Source organism: Oncorhynchus kisutch, linkage group LG2 (genome assembly GCF_002021735.2).
Source record: "Oncorhynchus kisutch isolate 150728-3 linkage group LG2, Okis_V2, whole genome shotgun sequence".
Lineage (NCBI taxonomy): Eukaryota > Metazoa > Chordata > Actinopteri > Salmoniformes > Salmonidae > Oncorhynchus > Oncorhynchus kisutch.
Window position 1 is genome coordinate 7,292,430 of NC_034175.2, and position 5,926 is coordinate 7,298,355.

General features: G+C 38.7%; 1 long non-coding RNA gene across 1 annotated transcript; it reads left to right on the forward strand.

Annotated features, from left to right (window-relative positions):
* The first annotated feature begins 1,289 nt into the window (after nucleotides 1–1,289).
* Nucleotides 1,290–4,062, forward strand: LOC116353090 (uncharacterized). The gene is made up of 2 exons (XR_004202447.1): nucleotides 1,290–1,553; nucleotides 2,335–4,062. It is a non-coding gene; the product is annotated as an uncharacterized LOC116353090 (long non-coding RNA).
* The last annotated feature ends 1,864 nt before the right edge of the window (nucleotides 4,063–5,926 follow it).

Below are 5,926 nucleotides of genomic sequence, written 5' to 3' on the forward strand. Positions count from 1 at the left end.
CTATCTCAAGGCCATCAGACTGCTAAACAGCGATCACTAACTCAGAGAGGCTGCTGCCCACATTGAGACCCAATCACTGGCCACTTTAATAAATGGATCACTAGTCACTTTATACAATGCCACTCTATATAGTGTCACTTTAATAATGTTTACAGAAGCATTTCACTACACTCGCATTAACATCTGCTAACCATGTCTATGTGACAAATACAATTTGATTTGATATGAGTCTCATAGGAAAGGGTCTGAATACTTACGTAAATAAGGTATTTCTGTTTTTATTTTTTATAAATACGCAAAAAAATCTAAAAACCTGTTGTCCCTTTGTCATTATGAGGTATTGTGTGTAGATTAATAAAACATTTTTTTAATTCATACATTTTAGAAAATGGCTGTAATGTAACTAAATGTGGAAAAAGTCAAGGGGTCTGAATGCTTTTTCCGAATGCACTAATAAATATTCGTAACCGCCGACTATATGTGATGAAGTGAAAATCTGAGGCGTACACCCAACCCTAACCCGCAAATATAGAAAATGCACTGTAGGCTACAGTCAAAGATGGAAGAATGATTTTTTTGACAGAGGGTGCAGGATATTTTTGTTGCCTGATTTATATACAGTATGTTTCTGCTTAGAATTTCTGACATTTTGGTAGGCTATTTATTAGTCAGTCAACTTGTCTATAATTAGATATATGCAGCTTCTCTTTTGTCGTTAGACAGTATGTTAAAAACCCTTGCTCAACAAAATAATCAAATAGATCGATAGATTGAACGCTTCAATCTACCCTGAACAAAGATATAAACGCTACATGAAACAATTTCAACAATTTTACTGAGTTACAGATCATATAAGGAAATCAGACAATTGAGGCCCTAATGAATTGGCAGGGGCACAGCCATTACTAGGCCTTGGAGGGGCACAGGCCTACCTACTTGGGGGCCAGGCCCAGCCGGTCAGAATGAGGTTTCCCCAACAAAAGGGCTTTATTACAGACAGAAATACTCCTCAGTTTCATCAGCCGTCTGGGTGGTTGGTCTCAGACTTTTTCCACCACTACTTAAAGGGCTATAACACATTTAGATAGGATTCTGCAAGTCATCATGGCTACAGACAAGTATGGCCTAAAGATGGGCTGACACCAACAAACTCCACTAAAAGAATGGGCGTAATGGAAACAGGATGTCTTTGTCCCTTTTCCCGCATGGTGTTCCCTCTGGTTTCTGTTATGTGTTTACCCTCTCTTTCTTTCCCTGTAACAATCACTCTCTCTCTCTCAGAACCTGTTTCTGCTGTGAGACTGGTGGCCAACAACTTTTGGAATTCAAAAGCTCTGTCAGTCTGTTTTGATTTTTCTCTGGCTCCTCCCTCTCTTACCGCTGGCTGAATGGCAACTCCGAAGTCACAGCCAGTAATGGAATTCAGCTTAGTGATGGGAACAGTACTCTCACCATAGTCAGTGTGACTCGATACAACGATGGGCCATTTAGCTGTAATGCTTTCAGCACCGTCAGTAATGGAACCACTAAGCCTCTACATCTCAGTATCAGCTGTGAGTATGAGAGTATGCACACTAACTCTACTTGATGAATTCACATATTTTGGCTGCAGTCCACATGTCAAGCTTTGACTCTTTACAGTGATTTGGGAGTGACACTATGATAAGGGAATTTATATGTTTAAAGTAATAATAAGATAATCTGAATGACATTAAGAGTAAATGACTAAAGTATTTCACCCTAATAGTTACAGAAGCTTAGACAATGTGTTTAGACATAGTACTAGAATATTGTGAGACAGTGGGAACATTGTGTTTGTGTGTGATAAAGAGGAACTGACAACAGACATGTTTTGATACTGTGAGACCAAGGACAGGAGATAAAGTTCCTCCACCCAGGGAGGAACAGATGTGCTTGTAGACTTGTAGGCGCCTGTAGGAGTTATATAAAAGGCTATGCGCATTATATGATTTTTAGAGCTCTCATGAATAAACTACAACGAACCGTTTGCAGAATCTGAGTCTTTGCCTAATTCTTATTAACCCTAGCTTTACAACCTAGGGGGAATTGGTCAAAGCTATAGTGATTGTTATCATCATTGGGATTGAAAATTATCGTGACACACTACAATCAAATGGCCAATGATGTATGATTTATCATGATCAATCGATTTTGTTCTATAACACATCGGCTCCCTGAATATCCCTTTAAGCGTCTGGTTCCTCTCTACCACCAGGCCTCATTGGGTATCTACTACATTTCCATAGACACTGTTTGCCGAGTCATGACAGTAATGCATATCTCCCGACACACCACTACCTCTTTCCTAATCAGGTCTACTCTGACCATGTCCTGCTCTGCCCAGTCCAACCCTCAGGCTGAGTTTCAATTTTGCTTTCAATGGGAACCATCTGAATGGGATAAATCCAGATCTGAAGCTATACAGTGCTGTGGAGAGCCAGAGTGGCCTAAGCTCCTGCCTGGCTTTCAACAACAGAACCATGAGCTACAGCAACATCACCAGACAGATCACCATCAGCTGTGGTTCAGTGTCAGTACAGCTGGGGGTTAGTGTCTGGCTCCTTCTCCTCCTCTCCTCATTGGCCAGGATCCTCATCTGAATGTCAATGGACAAGCAAAACTCACTGACTGAAAAATAACACACAGACCAAAAAATGTATTTAGTTAAGTGAACCCATAAAATATAATTATTCACACATACATGTCACTTACGTAGTTCCATGGGCCAGGGCAATGTGAATAAAATGATGTAATTGACTGAAAGAGTTTTATAATATGGTGAAATAATGTCATAGATATTGATATAACCGAACATGGTCACTCTTGTTCAATGTCAGACCACCGTGTGCTTCTTGTGATGAAGTATAATGGCTATGATATCAGGAGGGTGTGTGTCCCCACTGGCTTGTAATCAACTGAGTATACAAAACATTAAGAACTGCTCTTTCCATGACATAGACTGACCAGGTGAATCCAGGTGAAAGCTATTATCCCTTATTGATGTTACTTGTTAAATCCACTTCAATCAGTATAGAATGAAGGGGAAGAGACAGGTTATAGAAGGATTTTTAAGCCTTGAGACAATTGAGACATGTATTGTGCCTGTGTGCCATTCAGAGGGTCAATGGGTAAGAGACAATATTTAAGTGCCTTTGAATGGGGTATGGTCGTAGCTGCCAGGCCAACAGTTTGAGGGTGCAATTCAATATTAGGAAGGTGTTCCTGATGTTTTGTACACTCACTGTATTTAGAACGAGAGAATACATTGCACCATATTAATCTAGTCAAATATCTATCTATTCAAATATTTACAGAGAAGCATGAAAAATGTGTAGAAATATATTTAACCACTATGATGTTATTTAAAACACGGCATCCCTCATCATCACGGTGGTATTTACAGGAGTAAAACTTAGGGAAACACAAGAGGCACCTGTGTAATGATCATGCTGTTAAATCATTCTTAATATGCCGCACCTGTCAGGTGGATGGATTATCTTGAAAAAGGCAAAAATGCTCAGGTTAATGTAAACTTCCTACTTCAACTGTATCTTGTCAAATATTAACAGAGAAGAATACCATGGTATTTACAGGAGTGAAACTGACACATGACTCTTTCACAATGTCTTACAAATATTTTCCACAGATTTCTGGACCTGTCATCCTGAGAAGGAACATTTCTGCTGTAATTGCATCCTGATGCAGAATATATCTCTCATTCCACTATCATGCTGTCGATGGAATTATTTCTCTGAACATTTTAGCAAAACATCTTTCATTGTCTTTTTTCATTATTGAAGATTTATTCTTCCAGATTAGTATCACAATGAATAATCATATATGAAGAATCATATATCATGTACAGTATTTCAACACCTCTCAGTACTGTAATTTGCTCGAGACCTGGTGGAATAACCAAAGTATATCAAGCATTCTTGTTGGAATATGACTCTGATTTGAATATAAAGTTCTTAATTGTTTTGATAAAGTTGTTTTAAACAAACTATTATTTTCAATAAATCTGAATGTTCAATAATGGTACACAGTGCATTCATTCAACATGTTCTACAGTATATGGAAAGGAAAGGTATGTGCTGATTTAACAGAACAATACTAACACATCACTCCTACTCCTTATTGTTTTGTGCTGACTGAAAACAAGTCATAAAGCATGCCTCATTTGAGACAGTATAGATTATGATCAAATAAGTTCCAAGCATCACACACTTCAAACCCTTAACCATAGATATAAAGCAGTGTTCTATATGCCCTTGACCCTGTTCAGTGTTTACATCTGTCAACGTGTTGGTGACATTCATAAGGAATGACTCTTCACAACAACACTGCATGTCAGCTGAATCTTCTGCGGGTGGGACTACTATACCATTATTCAGACGAATGGCATTTACCTGTCAGGAACACAAAGATGGTCACCAAGTTATGGATGTTTTTAGCTTTACAGACAAACAAAAACTCATGACATAGTATTCTTGGAAGCAACTATTAAATACCTTAAAAGTATAGCTCTAATGATTATCCACAGAATTACAATAATTATATGTGGTAGTTATCTTGTTTTTGGCCCTCATGCCCAGTAGTAACACCCAGACACCCGATACTACTACTACTAAATATAGTGTTTGGTTAGATAGTGAGATATACAGTGAGCTCCAAAAGTATTGGGACAACGACACATTTGTTGTTGTTTTGGCTCTGTACTCCAGCACTTTCCATATAGGGTACATCGTTTAGAAATTACAGCACTTTTTATAAATAGTCCCCTCCATTTTAGGGGACCAAAAGTATTGGGACAAATTCACCTATGAGTATTAAAAGTAGTCAAAAGTGGAGTATTTGGTCCCATATTCCTAGCATGCAATGATTACATCAATCGTATGACTCTACAAACTTGTTGGATGCATTTGCTGTTTGTTTTGGTTGTGTTTTAGATTATTTTGTGCCCAATAGAAAATACAATGACTATGAGGGTATCATTTAAAATCCAAAGTGCTGTAGTACAGAGCCAAAACAACAAAACATTTGTCATTGTCCCAATACTTTTGGAGTTCACTGTATCCTGCATAAAGAGCATAATCAAAGTTTACACTGTGAGTCTTCATTTGCTGTGGTGCAATAGTCAGTGCGTCACAGTTTGTCACACTTTGTGCGTAAAGGTGACCTTGTGTGTTTTGAGGTGTGTTACTCTCTTTCGAGTGGGTTGTGGGTTCTAGTCCCAGATACAATTTAACACATCTATCGTGTCTGACACCGGTGATGTATTACAGTGGCCTGCGAAAGTATTCACCCCCCTTGGCATTTTTCCAATTTTGTTGCCTGTTGTGTTTGTATCATTTGATTTACACAACATGCCTACCACTTTGAAGATATTTCTTGTGAAACAAACAAGAAATAAGATTTAAAAAACAGAAAACTTCAGCGTGCATAACTATTCACCCCCCAAAGTCAATACTGTGTGGAGACACCTTTTGCAGCAATTACAGCTGCAAGTCTCTTGGGGTATGTATCTATAAGCTTGGCACATCTAGCCACTGGGATTTTTGCCCATTATTCAAGGCAAAACTGCTCCAGCTCCTTCAAGTTGGATGGGTTCCGCTGGTGTACAGCAATCTTTAAGTCATACCACAGATTCTCAATTGGATTGAGGTCTGGGCTTTGACTAGGCTATTCCAAGACATTTAAACTCACTCAGGTGTTACTTTAGCAGTATGCTTAGGGTCATTGTCCTGCTGGAAGGTGAACCTCCGTCCCAGTCTCAAATCTCTGGAAGACTGAAATAGGTTTTCCTCAAGAATTTCCCTGTATTTAGCGCCATCCATCGTTCCTTCAATTCTGAGTCTCCCACATGCCTTCTGACAAACAACAAAGTGGTGTTTGCTTATTTTTT